Source organism: Elaeis guineensis, chromosome 3, assembly GCF_000442705.2.
Source record: "Elaeis guineensis isolate ETL-2024a chromosome 3, EG11, whole genome shotgun sequence".
Classification (NCBI taxonomy): domain Eukaryota; kingdom Viridiplantae; phylum Streptophyta; class Magnoliopsida; order Arecales; family Arecaceae; genus Elaeis; species Elaeis guineensis.
Window position 1 is genome coordinate 100,350,424 of NC_025995.2, and position 17,219 is coordinate 100,367,642.

A 17,219-nucleotide genomic window follows, 5' to 3' on the forward strand; every position below is an offset into this window, starting at 1 on the left:
ATGGACCAAGAAATGAGCAAGTAAACAAAAAAAATTAGTGATTACCATTTTGATATGCAATGAGTTGCATGAGACCTAAGGTAACCTGGTGCTGACTCAATCAAAAAATTAAAATCTAGTGCCAACTCTAATATAATTTTTTATGTTTTCTGCACCCATCCTAATGCCAACTAAATCTAAAAAGCTAAAATTATGTTAGCAATAACTATTTGATATTTATTAAATTATTTTTTTATTATTAATATTAACTCAAACGTGTCTGCCAATTAGTTTTAGAAAAAATTACATAGACACCTCTTTAGGTTTACCTCAATTTCACTTACACCTCCTCAAGTTTAAAACGTCTCAATTAGGCCCTTCAAATTATCGAAGTATATCAATGTGCCCCTTCCGTCCATCTTCGTTAACGAAATACTGTCACATAAGCCTCACATGATGTCCTATTTTTTTGAAATGATAAAATTATCCCTGATTTCAATTTAGCTGTCAAATTGGCTGAATTGTCCAGCCTTCGAGACAGAGAGCTCTGACGTCGATTTCTCTCTCATGCTCTCTAAGTGTATGCTCTCCCACTCTTTCGCTGATCTTTTCTGCCCCTTCTTTTCATTCCCAAGATCTGGTTTTTAGTTCATTTATCGTCTTGATTCGATCCAAGAAGTTATTTTTTTTATTGTTTGCTGGTCAATTTCTTCCTTCGAATTCTGCTATTTTTTATGTCTCTAGGCTTCTGCCGTTGTAGTTAGGATTAAGTTCTTTTTATGGTAGCTATGGTTTGAGGACTTGTTCAGGTTTTATGGGGGTATCTCATGATTTTATAGCTATTTACTCATTTAGGGTAGTGAAGTAGGACCTGGGCTCTGTTGTTATGTTGCCCAATTTTCGGATTCTGAATAACGATTTAGGGATTTGTTTGATGCTATTTTTGGAGTGATTCATCGTGTCTTTATTTTGAGTACCAGATTATGATTTGGGCTCTATATATTGATACAAGAGATGCTCTTGTCTTCTCTTTAGCTGTAATGGATTTTCAAAATTTATGATTTTAGTTGAGATTGATGGTTAGAGTTAGGAGATGTTTGGTTGGGGGGAGTGGGGGGTCTGAAATCGAAATCAGAATGTATGACTCTCATTTCAACCGTTTGGTTGGAAGGAGTCCCATTCCGATTCCGATTTCAGGATGGAATGGGCATGGCTCGATCTATATAGAACTCAATCCCTGATGCTATTTTTGGAGTGATTCATCGTGTCTTTATTTTGAGTACCAGATTATGATTTGGGCTCTATATATTGATACAAGAAGTGCTCTTGTCTTCTCTTTAGCTGTAATGGATTTTCAAAATTTATGATTTTAGTTGAGATTGATGGTTAGAGTTAGGAGATGTTTGGTTGGGGGGAGTGGGGGGTCTGAAATCGAAATCAGAATGTATGACTCTCATTTCAACCATTTGGTTGGAAGGAGTCCCATTCCGATTCCGATTTCAGGATGGAATGGGCATGGCTCGATCTATATAGAACTCAATCCCTACTCTCTTCTATGAATTCAAATTTTCATTCTAATTTCGATTCCAATCACGAACTAAATACTTCGGGAGTTTTGACCATTCTGATTTCAATTCCAAATCATTTTGATTCTCATTTTTATTTTGATTTGGATTGCGAACCAAACACTTCCTTAATGGATTTGGGCTTCTCTTCGTACCGGCTGCCAAGAACATGTCTATGCTGGTCGCCGAGTCAAGCCCATGGAATGCAAATAATTTTGGGATACCGTATCCTACTTATTTCCACCCGACGAAGGATGCTGATGTTTTCATTTGGCAGGATCGAATGAGAAAGTTGGAGCGAAAGTTTTTTTCTCCTTTGCAGGGGCACCACACCCTGATAACCCAAAATCTATCAGAGGACATATTATCAACCAGTGCAAAATGTCTAAGGTTTGTAAATTATTTGAATGCGATTTTGGGGAGAGCAAGTGCCACTCTCCTAGCAGCATAATGCAGATGTTCCAGAGCTCTTTGTTCTGCTTGCAGCCTCAAGGGGATTCATATACAAGGAGATCAGCTTTTGACTTAATGCTGGCTGGTTGTATCCCTATTTTCTTCCATTCGGGGTCAGTTTATACCCAGAAGATGATATTCGTAAGAGGAACATTAGCATTGAAGAAAGATTGAAGCAAATTCCTTCAGATGTTGTGAAGGATATGAGAGAGGAGGTCATAAATCTCATACCAAGGCTGATATATGCAGATCCTAGGTCAAAATTGGAGATACCAAGGCTGATATGTGCTTTTAAGTACCAGTACTAATAATTGATAATTTTTTGTAGGTGTGCCTTCACTCTTGGAGGCAGGACCTTTTTTCCTTCTAACGGGAAACAATCGGAGACACAGGAGATATTGGATTGTCATTGTTTATATGTGAATTATTTGATTCTTGTCACCCCTCATCTAATAACCTCTATCTGCTTTGGTACCCTGTGTTACATCATTCGGCCGTTTGTGTCAAAGGTAACACAGATGACCTAGGCTTGTCTGAGAGTTCTAAATTCATGCTGATGGACATATTGCTTTGGTTCTTTTGACAAGGATGAAGTACTAATTTGTTTGAAATATATGTAGATAAGGCTGCCTCGTAGGTGAATAGAGGGTATTTGGGAACAAACATTTTCCAATCTCTTGCATCCAGAAGGAAAAGGCTGGTACCCCATTTTTTCTCTTTTTTGGATGGCTCACCCTCAATTTCATAGCTCACCTATGGATGGAAATAAGGTATTTAAGAGGCTGTCACGCTCTTATACGAGAGAGGAGACACTGTTTGACAGAAACAGAGAGTGGGATGGAGGTCGTCGCCAGAATCTCGTTGGAGAACAATCGTCAGAAGTAAGGGATGCAAAACGATGGATATTTAAATAAAAAAGGTCGGCATTGTAACAGATTTTGAAGAGAGAGATGAGCATTTCTATCTTTTTGAAGGGCAACATAACGACTTTATCACTTAAATGGATGGAATGAGTACATTGACACACTTCGATAATTTGGAGGGTCTAATAGAGATATTTTAGACTTGAGGAGGTATAAGTAAAATTGAGATAAATTTGAAGGTATCTATATAATTTTTTTTTTAATTTTATTTGAAATGATCTTTTGATAATATGATAAGTCACTACATTATCTTCGTTCTTGCAACTGAATGGCTTGCTATAAATGCACACCATGGTGTCCCTCTCTCAAACATGAGAAACATATTAATACTTTTTACAAACAACAGATTTGTGTCCTTGCAAGATATTCTTATGACACAATTAATGAAGCCAATGGGATAATGCTTAGATTATAATTGACTTTGATTTCTTCCTTTAATTTTTTTAAGCAAAGAGGATTTGCCTTCCTAACCTCCATTTACCTCAAAAAAAAAAAGGGAAAAAAAATCCAATCTCACAAAACCAAAGAATAATAGTTCATTATGCTTGGACCACTACAGTGAAAATGATGAAAGGCGACGTTATAAAAGGTATTTTATGACGCTAATAAGCGTCGTTAATAAGGTTTACAATACTTCAAAAAGTGTCGCGAAAGCATCGTCTATGTAAGAGTGGAGACGAAAAGCACCGACGCTTTTTAAAAGCATCGTAATAATTTTCCACGACGCTTTAAAGCGTCGTAAAATTATCTTCTAAAGGCGCTTTTTAGCGTCGTTAAAAACAACACATCCTCCACTCTACCAAGGTACTTTTCGAAGCATCGGCAGTTAAGTCATTAGCGACGCTTATAAGCGTCGTTAATAAATATATTAACGACGCTTATAAGCGTCGTTAAGTTTTGTAACAGAAAAAAAATATAGATTTTATATATAAAAAAAAAGAATACATACATTCCTGTACAAAATTATATCAATTATTCAAACATAAACCTGTACAATCACCACCATTCACACCAAAAATAAACTTCAATAGCAAATTTAACCAAACCAAAAATCATTGTGTTATATAAATAAAAACAAAGTACTAATCGTCCATTACAATCAAGAGTAATATAAATAAATATAAGAATATAATAAAAATAAAATAATATCAATCTGCAGGCGGATGGTCGTCACTGTCTTCACGTAACGTGCCGCTGTCTTGACGGGTGCCTGATGTGCCAGGAGCCTACAAGAAACATATCAAAAGCATGATTTGCATATCTATAAATAAAAATATATAGATCATTAAATTAATACAAAAATATATATTTAATAATATGTGTTTACCTGAGATGGGCCATACATCTTTAATAAAGATATAAGCCGATCAATCTGTCCCCTCATGGCCTGCATCTCGGCACGGCTCTGTCGCATCTCCTCCATCTCAGCGGCACGACTCTGTCTAATCTCCTGTATCTCCGCCTCGAGTCTGCGGATGCGTGAATCCTGAGCATCTGCTGCAGCATGCTGCGTATATCTACTAATCTCAGATAACTGAGTGGGGGTGACTCCTACTCCATAACCCCTCACTCGGCCGTAGCGCTCTGGTCCCATCAACTCTGTGAACACCTCGGCCTCGATACGGCTCTGCTGCGTAGATGCTGCGGACTCGTCGTCATGCTCCGCAATGAGAGATGTAGCCATCTCTTGTATTTATTTTGAAAACAAGAGTTATACATTAATAGCAAACAAAATTAAATTAAAATCATTGCAAAAAATAGAATATTAATAATACCGTACATATAAATCTCTCGACTCATCTCGAACAAAAGTACCATCCTGATGAGTATGAGTCATCCGGTAAAACTTCACTTTACCGGGTTCCCTCCCATGCTCATCTACCTACACAAATAATTTTAATTTTAAGCAAACAGCTATAATAATTTAAAAAAATATATGAGTATCATGATACAAACATGGTCCGTGATACATAATGATATTAGTTATATAAATATTTCAACATAAAAATTAAAAGTTAATTATGAAAGTTTAAGGAACATACAAACTCATGTCGGAGTCGTGCATAACTCTTCGACCCCGATGTATGAGGAACAGACTGAGCTGCTTGTGCAGCTCTACCAATAGTAGAATAAGTCTGTAAAATAAAGTAAAGAACTTGTTATATGTATAATATATAATATATAATATAAATCAATATTTTTATAAAATATTTAAAAAAAAAGATAATGAGCAGATAATATACCTGTGCCCTCTCGGAGAACCAATAATGAACCAACTCCATCCACTGATGAGGGTGTACATCAGGAGGACAATTCCTAGCAACCTCCTCCTCTGTCATACCTTGTCTCATATAGTCCCTCTTCAATTATGCTCTATATTCTTTCCATTTGCGGTTGAGAGACTTCATTACAAAATCATGAGTGGATGGAGGGAGAACAAACTTGCTCTATAAAAAAAAAGTTAAATGAAATAAATTATATAAGTGATTAACAATTAATATACAGTATGAACATCAATTCATTACCTCTATAACTCGGAGAAGCTCAACTTTGTACGTTGGAAACATGTCATTCTATTTTGCATAGCCCAACGGACATAGCTGAGGCCTCCGAGCAACAGTCCCCAAAAATAAAGTCAATAAGCAAGCAGCTTTCTTAATTGGCTGACCTAGCTGATTGTACTCCACAACAATTCTCTCACCCTCACGCATCTGCCACACATCTCATACTACTGTGGGTCCGCGTCTGGGGCGTACTCTCCCGAATCCGTCTGCAAAAAATATATAAAAGTAACTATATCATAAATATACATAAAATAAAAAAAAATAAATTTACATGAAAGACAATATATACCCTGCACGTGTATCTCATCATCTGGCTGATGAACAGGAGGATCGTGCTGTGCTGATGATGAAGGATAGGGCTCAGAATGCTGTGCAGCTGAACTGACCTCAAGCTGCTATGCTGAAGAAGACGTACCGACCTTTGTCTGTGAAAACTAAAACTGCATACCAGCATATCATCCCCTGCGACGCATGATGTCACCTAGCATTTATATAAATAAAAGATAGAATCAGTTAATATATGGAGTAAAATAATACAATAATTAATGCAAAATATATACATCATAAATAATTATTACCAGTAACAATCAAGCAGTAGTATTTTCTTCAAATTCTGTCCTAACCAACGTCGTCGTAGCATTTAAATCATCAACTGGCACAAAATTATAGGGCATACATTGTGTATAAGTGTCATCGTCATCATCCTCCACTTGGTTTCCCATATCATATAAGTCTCTAGGTTTTGTTTTGATGACAGTAAACCAATCTTTATCTTTTGCGTCTTGTACATAAAACACTTGACGAGCTTGAGATAAAAAAATGAATGGGTCATCCTTCAATAACACACCAATGTGTATCAACCTTGAAAAATTTACAAGTGTAAATCCATTTGCATCTTGTTTCAAACCCCTTGGTGAGTTTATGTCTATCCAATCACATCTAAACAATACTACTTTAAATTTTTCATAATAATCCAACTCATAGATATCTTTAAGTGCACCATAATAGGATTTTTCATCCGCTTCCACCATAACACCGCTATTCTGTATTTTTCTAAATTTCTTCCATTCTCTAGTATGAAATTTAAAGCCATTAATTATGAAACTATTATATCTATTCACAATCTTGTCAGGTCCTCGAGCAAGAGCTATTAGTTCATCTGAATTATTTGTCTCCATCATCTTTGATACCTAAAAAAAATGATATGACGAAGTGCTATTGAGTTATCTGATATTAAATATGTATCAAAAATTAATGTATCCCATAATTAAATATAAATCACACCTGATTCGAAAGCCACATAGAGAATAACTCGACCAACCATCGCTGTTCAATCCTTGCATTAGGACGAATGTTATAATTGGCTCATCTCTGATAAATTAAAAATTCACTGTATAAAATATAAATATATCATTTAGAACATTATATCTAATATAAAATTTAAATCTTGATGTCATGCCTTAAATATACTAACCTACGATGGTCAGATATTATGTCACTATGAAGTAACACATAACGATGTGCTTGTGCTAAGGATTTTTGATCAAGTACAATACTTTAGCTTTTCCCAAGAATTTTCCAGCAGTTAAGAACTTATACAGTTCTGCATTCTCCACAAAGTCATTATGCCATTGAGGTCGACTAAAAATAGTCTCTACACCTTGAAGATATCTTGAACAAAATGTCAAACATTCATCCGCAATATATGCTTCAGCAATCGAGCCTTCGGAATAGGCTCTATTTCGTACATAATCTTTAAGACGCACAAGATACCTTCAAGAATTAAATATTTATTAAAATATCAGTATACTGTTGTTTCTAATAAAATTATCAAAAGATTTAAGGTTTGCAATAATACCTCTCAATAGGATACATCCATCTATAATGTACCGGTCCACCAACTTTAACTTCTAAAGCTAGGTGAATGAGCAGATGTACCATAATAGTGAAAAATTTATGAGAAAAAATCTTTTCCATCTGGCAAAGTGTAATTGCAATATCAGATTCTAACTGATCAAGTTTCCGAGGATCAATAACTTTTGAACATAATGCCTTAAAGAATGATGATAATCGAAGTACAATTGCAACAACTTGTTTCGGTAATGACGATCTTAAAGCTATTGAAAAAATATCTTGCATCAATATGTGACCATCATGACTTTTAAGATTTGAAAGTTTTCGATCTTTTAGATGCACACATCGTGAAATATTTGATGCATATCCATCAGGTACTTTGATACTTTTCAAAACTTTCAAAAAATTATCCTTTTCTCGAGCAGATATTGTGTAACATGCAGGAGGCACATACATTCTATCATTAGCAAGCATTTTAGGATGAAGTTCCTGTCGGATACCCATTTCTTTTAAATCAAGACACGCCTTCATGTTATCTTTGCTCTTTCCATCAAGGTTTAAAAATGTTCCAAGTAAATTATCACAAACATTCTTCTCTGTATGCATGACATCAAGATTGTACCGAATAAGATTATGTTTCCAATAAGGTAAGTCAAAAAAGATACTTCATTTTTTCCATAAATGTTTACTGGGCTGTTGTGTAGATGCTATCTGTGTGTCTTCCTCATTTTCATCCTTGAAATAATTGTCTGGATCTTGAAATACCTCTGTATCTATAGTACTGATACTAACTTCCTCTGGTAACCCTTCATGCATTGAGCTTTCAACATCATCTCTTCCTCTTTTTTTAGAGGATTTTGAGTGCTTACCATAGCTGTAATTGATGCCATCCATTTGTCTATGAACATCGGTTTCAGAAGGTGGAATAGGGGCACATCTCAATTTCATAGTACCATCAAACAAATCTTTCTGAAATCGAAATGGATGATTTGCTTCCAACCATCAACGATGTCCCATGTAACAAAATTTACCTCCATGTTTTAACCAAATTGAATATGTTGAATCTCCACAATAAGGACATGCGATCCGTCCCTTTGTACTCCAGCCAGATAAATTGGCATATGCTGGAAAATCATTAATAGTCCATAACAAAGATGCCCGTAGTTTAAATGTTTGGCCGTTCGAAGCATCAAATGCATCAACACCCTCCCACAACTGTTTCAATTCCTCTATTAAAGGCTGTAGAAAAATATCAATATCATTGTCTGGACCCTTATCTCCTGGAATAACCATTGACAAGATAAGTGATGATTGTTTCATGCACATCTACGGTGACAAATTGTAAGGTATCAAAACGACTGGCCAAGTACTGTAGGTAGAACTCAGGGTCCGAAATGGATTGAAGCCATCAGATGCTAAGCCAAACCTAACACTGCGAATATCAGAGGCAAAATCAGGATGTCTATCATCAAATACTTTTCATTGAAGACTATCTGCTGGATGTCTCAACATTCCATCCTTTGTACGTCCTTCATCATGCCATCTCATTGATGAAGCTATTTTTGATGATGCATAAATTCTTTTCAATCTAGGTATAAGAAAAAAGTAACGCAATACCTTGGCCGGTTTCTTTTTACTCCGCGTTGCATCCAATTCATTCAGTACATCATCTCGATCCTCTTTTTGTGTTATCCATCTTGAAGATCCACATACATTGCATGACTCTTGATTAGTATTTTCACCCCGATATAACATACAATCTTTCGGACAACTATGAATCTTTTGTATCCAAGATCCAATTTCTTTACTACTTTCTTGGCTTCATAATATGATGGTGGTAAACGAGTGTTTTCTGAAAATGCATCCTTTAATAACTTGAGCAGCATGGTAAAACTCTTTCCAGACCATCCATTCAAATATTTTAAATGAAATAAATGTACAAGAAAAGAAATCTTAGAAAATTTCGTACAATCCGGATATAATTCTTCATCTGCATCTTTCATTAAGGTGTGATAACGAGCTGTCTCATCATTAGATGTATATATAGGCTCCTCAACATACATATGTTCCGTATGCGTACATCCATCAAACATCCTAACTGTTTCTTGTATACTACTGGATTCTCCTAAATTTTGAACACCGAGTCCAAAAGCATCTGTGATCAAACCCCTTATATCATCATCTCTTACAGAATTGTCTTGTAGGCTAGTGGATCCAAAATGAGTCAGGGGTTGGTTACATGATGATGGCAACATAGATTCTCCATGAAAAATCCAGTCGGTATAACCTCTTAAAAAATTATTCCATACCAAATGTTCTTCAACAATTTGTGGATCTAAAGAAGAACTATTTACATATTTCCGACATAGATATAAAATCTTTCCATTCAAACTACTTTTCTCCATACCAAATTTAATGAAGTCATGAACTCCATCTAAATATTCTTTACTATTCCTTGGTTTATTTATCCAACTTTTGTCCATTATAGGATAAAAATGATCGAACTTGCAATTTATCTAAAAATAAGAAAAATTATACAATCTATATTAATGCAATGAGTAAAAAATATCAGTCAATTCATAAAATTCAAAAAAATAACAGCTAGATAAAGTTTACATAGTAAATGCTTGCTATCATCAACTAATAGGTAAAGAAGGTCCTATCCCATTCAGAAAATGCATTAATTCTATAGGTCAATTACAGAAATCAAATGATATGCAACAAGAGCCGAAAAAAATTTCGGCAGCATTTTTCCTTAGTTCTTCCGTATAGGGAGAACAAAAGAAAAATACCATCCAAATTTTTTTTCGAACCCTCAGTATACCATTTGATTATGGTAATGACCTATAGAATTACTCACATTTTTCAAACTGTCCATACTGGACAATCAATTGATCAATGTACATAATTCTTTTATCCATACAAAAATAAATAAATGTACGGATACAATAGAATATGTACATTAATCAAAAGACGGATCTATGATTCTATGCAATATAATTTTTTTTAAAATTAATTCATAATTAACATTACCTGGCATCTTTCATCACATCCCTCTAATGAGCAAGCAGAGTGTCTGGATTCAGTCATTGGTTGGTGCATCTCTCTCTCTCTCTCTCACACACACACGCACATATCACTCTTAAAAAAAAGTACGATAACAATAACGGTGTTTGTTTGAAAGCTTAACCATAAAAATCATGAAAAAGATATCAAGTATTAGTCCAGTAAGACAACATAGAGAGGAGATTTCAAGTATTATACAACTTCCTTTTCTAGCTTCTAAACCAATCATTTTTGCTAGTTTGGAAAAGGTCCAATTCCAACTGTCCGTTGTACTCATGTTTGCCCCCGTGTGGCTATCATGAATGACTTCCCAGAGAGAAGAGGTTCAGTGTGGATTGGTCGGCGGATTAAAATACAAAGAAGGGGTAGACATTAGGGATATTGAGAAGTACATCTACGATGATTGCAGTATAAGTTATCTTCATAATTTTTGGTTAAGCCTTGTGATTATATATGAAATGGTTACTATGAAATTATGGTTTATATGATTTTATATATGATTCATATGGTTTGATATAAATATGTTGCTTTTCTTGGTGCTTTTCAAGCTTTGGATGACTTATGCTTGCCTTTTTCCCCTTCTTATTTTCTTCATGATGGGTATGCACACTAGGCGGAATTTGTACTTCTACAATCAAAAAATATCATAATATTTGCTCGGTAAGAACCACTCAACGTGATTTATGGGTCTTTCTTTGATAGTTGCTTTTCTTTGATTTGGATTGTTGCAAACTAGTGGGCAGCTAAACTAGTCCCCATCTACATCAAAAAGAAGAGCTCAACTATTCATACAAAGCATCGACAGCTCGAGTACATGCTAGATTTTGATGGACCCAAAAAAAGAAAAAAAAAATCTGAGTTCCTTTTTGCATTAAAAAGGAATTGCCCCCGGTGAATTGGATAAGGCCGGCCAAACCACAAGGTCGCATATGCGATAAAGCTCTTAATTCCCATGTGAGTTGTGAGCCCAGCTCTAGGAATTGTTCTACAACTATGGCTGTGGATGATCTGTACTGGCCTTTTTTAATGTCTTCCCCGCATCAATCACCTCAACCAATTCTACTACTCTAAAGGCAAGATCATGGGAAAGGTGATCTCAAACATCAGCTGTATTTTATTTTATTTGATGCATGCTCTTTTTCTAAAGGTTGGTGGAATGAACGAACTGGGAGCGGACTAAGAACGAAGGCTTTGGTATGCATGGTACTTTTTTGTTTTAACTTGCGGACTCTAAATTCACACCTCTTTCCCGGAATTGGCCATCATCATCCCATCCCCACTTCACTTGGTGGCCCGGACAATCATAGCACCTTTGATATACCTGAATCCAAAACGTTGACTCTATTCTAGTAATAGTTGTAAGCATGAATATAGGAAAATGCAAGCAGAGTCTGTCATTTCAAGATGATCCAATGATCTTGGCAATGGATTGGTTGCAGTACCGTACTCAACCATGGTCACAGGTATGGCATTCCGAACAATTTTGATAAAGGTAAAGATTCTGAATTTATAAAAAAACTTAAAAATTCATCGCAAGTTTAAAAATAATTTGAATAACAAAAAACTCAAAAAAGACAATAAAACTAAAAATTTAAGCTGCCTGCGATATTTGTATATTTATTTATCCAAAAGTAAGTATAGGAGATGTAAGAATAGCAAACAATATCAAGAGGCCCTACTAGCAATATGATATCATTAGTTTGCAACACATAAATATTATTTATAATTATATTACTTGAGGGACAATTCATGAACAAATTATAAAATTCATTAATAACCAAGAATAGTTGAATATTTCTGGATTATTTATCTAACAGAAAAATTGGGAATAACTCATCAACAATCTTTTATTGTTATCACTGTATTCAACTTCCTATGGATCATCATCACATCCTGGCTTGGTTCAAATTACTCTCTCTCTCTCACTCACTCACTCACTCTTACAGATACACATTTTTTGCCAGAACCATGGAAATAAAACGAGAAGAAAAATTTGAAAGTAGATTGGCAACATGTAGTACCGGATCTATGCATGCTCAGGCGAAACATCCCGACACGGCAATGTCAATTGGACCACATCACAAGATGGTGGAGCACGTAGCTTATACAGGATGATGGCATATTTTATTTGAATACCCCTACCATCTTGACACCATCTTCTTTCTCCAATATGAATTCAAGTCACAGAACAAGGTTCATGGCAAGTCAACAGCTGATATGATAATCTCAACTAACTGATACCCTAGATAAACCAATAACCAAGTTCAGAAAATATCTCAGCCTAACGAAGCCAAAAGGCGATTCCGCAAGTCTTTCCGATGCAGATCCGAAAGGTACGACGTCGGATATGCTGGGATGCGGCCGGGTCGGGGAGGGGGACCGGGGGGTCTTTTGGGCCTGCGAAGACAGCCGCCGGGAGGGGGAGGGGAGGAGGGCTGGTGGGGTGGCTGCTTCCAGGAGGGCGGATGGCGTACGGCTTGGACCGCGCAGGTGCGACGTCGACGGACACGACAGCAGAGGGGAGCGGCGGACGGCGGTGCGACGTGGACGGCGGGGGCGGCGTGGACGGCGGGTGCGGTGCCGGCGACGGAGATGGGGGTCGGCGGAGTAATGGGTGGAAAGGGGCGGCGGTAGATAGATTAAGGCACGGGAGAATGGGGGTATTAAACGAACCTAACGACGCTTTTTAGCGTCGTTAAATAATGACGTAAAAAAACGTCAGTATTTTCTTTATTTAACGATATTTTTGCTAAAAGCGTCGGCGTTGATAATACTCAAATTTTACGACGTTTTTAAGCGTCGTTAAACTACGACGCTTTTTAAAAGTGTCGGTAGGTTAGCGCAACCTGCCGACGCTTTCCAAAAGCGTCGGCAAAAAATAGTTGCTAAACCTCCTTCCTGTAGTGGACCCAATTTCTTAACCCAATTCAAATACGACCCAAGTTTGGGGGATGCCAAATGCCAACTTGATTTCAACCGCTCACATTCTAGATTCAGTTGCAAGTAATGATATATAAGCCACCACCAGCATAGGCAAACTATGTTGAAACATTCTTGCCAAAAAAAAAACTACATTAAAACATTAGAATTAGTGCCTAATTAACAGTGTTTAGGGAGGTGGATGAGGATCAAGGAACTAACAGAGACCAACCATGCCACGGCTTCCAGTCTTCCACTATATTTAGTGGCTCTCACGTTGGACTCGCAGCTAAAGGCCTCCCACAAAAGATAACTCGGCTCTCTCTGCTTTCGGATTTCTACTTTTTTTTATTTAAGTTCTAGCATCTTCGTCACACAATGAGTCCAAATCTATGCATCCATTCGCAAACATCATGCACGATCAACCCGTGTCAGTCTCAATGAACTTATGTTGCAGTATCTTTTAGTCCATATAGACTATAGATTGGATCGGCTTTGATTCCATTTGTAAGAATTTAAGATTTCATCCAAAAAAATTAGTCAAAATATATTATTTGAATTTTTTGATCATATAAAAGTATTCAAAATCTTTTTAACGATAACCGATATGGGATTAAATATATGTCTGCACAAATCCTCACACACTTGCTACAGATTTTCTTCGATTTCAAACCTACATTGTGGTGTTATCTGTCATGGCCATTTAAGTACTTTCTTTCTTTTCTTTTAGGATCTATTTGGTTGGGGTATGTCAGATTATGGGATAATATGATAATTCTTGAGAATCAAAGAAACTAACTTTTACTATATTTGATTGGTAGAAAAATTATTCTAAAAAATGATACTGAAAAAAAATCGCTACGTTTGGTTGGAGGTAAATTTATATAGAAATATGATCAAATTTATAAATATACTATTGAATATAATATAATTTTTTAATATTAAAATAATATTTTTATTTTTAATTAGTTTCTATATAATGACTATAATCATATGGCCATTTATATAATGCAATCTCTATTTTAATTTTTTTATGAAAGCTCCTTATTGAATGCATTTAGAAAAATATTAGAATAAATTTAATAATTATATATACAGTTTTATTGAGAATATTTGTGTCGAGTATGAATTACCACATTCAAAAATTTACCAAATAACAACTTCCACAGTATTTGTTTAAACTTCTCTCTCAAGAAAATAAATATGAAGCTCATCAATTTTTTTACCATCTTTTTCTTTTACTTTTCGTATTAAATATAATAATTTGATATAAAATTTATTTTTCATACTAGATTATCTCTAATCAAATGGACCTTTAATGTTCTCTCCAAGGCTTTTTGTATTCGTTCTTCACTTGGTCTCATGCCACGTCCACTGAAATCATAAAAGTGATTCCTTTTTCAACGAATTCTTCTATTTCAAATCCTTACTGTTTCAAAAAGGAATCTCATCAGCCTTTTGCTCTTTTATTTGGGAATGACAATTGTGTTCGATTCAATTCTACATGAAAAAGAATTGTAAGGGCTTTGGAGATGCCGCACCAATTGATTCAGCTCCAACATGAGTTAAAGAAGGTAAAAAAAATTCTCGATGCACTGTAGATGGTACATAATCGTACCCATCATTTATGATGATTGGTTCATGCATAGGACTGATATGCAACGTACAAAAAAAAAATTTTTTTTTGTCAACCTCATACGAAAATTAATTACCACGGACAGTGCATGTGATTTTGTACCGTCTGTGATGCATAAAAAATTTCACAAAAAAAAAAGGCAAAAGAGGAGAAATCCTGAGCCCTCCAACAGCTCGAAGAGTTGAGATGGAGGATGCTGTGCGACAAAAATCGTAATGCAAATTCGGTGCGTTCCAAGGGAATCAGGAATAAAAATGCTTGAATCCCTCACCTCTCAAACGACACAGCTCGAGCAGACCAAGATATCACTCGAAGAAGCCAAGCTAGGGATAAGGTCTCTCCATGAGAGCATCGAAATCTTGAAGGGTCTACCAGCCGAGGTCCCAAAACTCTTGGAAACAGCATCACATTGGATGCGGTTCGCCGTCCCCAATGAGGCAAGGCAAATTCTTGGAGACTTGCTGAGCGGGAGAAGCTTCCACAAGTAGTGCTTGTCCTGTCCATTTGCTTCATTATTTTGCCCTTCCAAGTCATGGTAAAACCTCTTGCTTGTATCAAAGCCAAAAAAGGAAGAAAGCTTACATCAATTCTACCTGCAGGGTTTTTAAGATTTGAGCAAGATGAATGTCATGCTGGTGATTTGCTTGCCCTTAAGCTAATTGATTTAATTTTGGCTTATGACATAAGCCAGGTCCTTTTTTTAATTAATTTTGAAGTTGTTTTATTTGGTTATTTCTCCAGGAAAAGGAAATTGCTTCATGCAGTTCTTATTGTTTTGCTACAAAATCCTGCAGCTTTATATTTTTCTAGATTTCCTATTGTTGCAATGATGTTCTTTGTTTTGAAGGTACGGTCGAGACTTCATACATGAAAATCTTATACTGCTTAAAAATACTTGACAAAGTCCTGCTTAAACTTGGGAAAACTACATGCCGAGTATTTTGTTTGGATTTTAATTGGGATGTCAAATGATTGTGTCGTGGGTTTATGATACAGTTAAATGATGATCTGTATTGGGTCTACATGCCGTTTAGGAATTAGAGATTCTTTCAGATATGCCTGATATCAGGTGCTGAACTTAACTGATGCAATGCAGAAGCCCCTAATTTAAATTTATACAGAAAAGCATAGTGCAGAGATATCTTTTTTCAAACTTGCACAAGGTTTTTAGCAGAATCTGCAACCATTGGCAGGTTTAATTATGCTAGTGGCTTGCACTGAAAAATAGACACCATACTCCAATCAAAAGAAAAAAGACACCATACTAGTCAGTTCTTATCTAGAGAAGGTTGGCCTGCAGGTTTAGATTGTTCTTTAAAATCGACCCTCCACTTATTCCTTCATTGTCCATTTTCCCAAGGCATATGGTATTAAGGAGTGCTTAAAGTGGAAAGGTTGGCCAACTTTCTTGCAGTTGTTATGGACTACTTGGTGTCATAAGAGAATCCACTTATATCGGAGAGCTTGAGATCAACCTGTATTAGCTCTCTATTGGCAAAATTGATTGACAAGAAATTCGAGTGTTTTGCAGAAGAAAATAGTTAACTCAGTGCTTTTGGGAGCCTTATCAAATTTTCGACGGTGGTCTAATCTATTCCTTGAGAGAGGAAGATGGGATACAATTTCCTATCTAGGAAGATTGAACCAATATTGAGACTCAAAGATTAGTCAAACTCCTTGTACTCCATTTTCTACGCCCTTGTATCTTCCTTCCTAATACTATATTCTTTATTAATAAAATAAGGGTAAGGTTTCCTTCCTCCATTTGCATTAGGAAAAAAGAAATGCGTGGTGGTCATCCCATCGTTGTTCTCAACCAAAAAAACACCTGCTCTAAGAATAATCGCTGAAGCATTTCTTTGAATAGAGTTTTACTGGTTTCTAATAATTAATTAACCTCTATGCTAAGCAAACGGGGATGTAGCTCAGATGGTAGAGCGCTCGCTTAGCATGCGAGAGGTACGGGGATCGATACCCCGCATCTCCAAACCCTTTTTATCGCTGTTTTTTTTTTTGTTTTGTTTTTTTTTTTTCTTTTCTTATTCTTTTGAGAAAAATAGTTGATGTAAGTTCAGAATTAGCTGTAAATGGTTATCCAACTCTGCTTGATCATTGTAAGTGACAAAATAAGCCTCAGCGTTTGGTTATCATGTCCACGTTATGGTGAGATTTTGACCCAACCACTCGTAATTCTCATGTTCCAAGTGTTCTTATTCACAACTTTTCCAAAAACAGAGAGTTGAAATTTTGGTAGGATTTG

General features: G+C 36.0%; 1 non-coding gene across 1 annotated transcript; it reads left to right on the forward strand.

Moving 5' to 3' along the window:
- Positions 1–16,873: 16,873 nt before the first annotated feature.
- Positions 16,874–16,946, forward strand: TRNAA-AGC (transfer RNA alanine (anticodon AGC)). Its single transcript has one exon. It is a non-coding gene; the product is annotated as a tRNA-Ala (tRNA).
- The last annotated feature ends 273 nt before the right edge of the window (positions 16,947–17,219 follow it).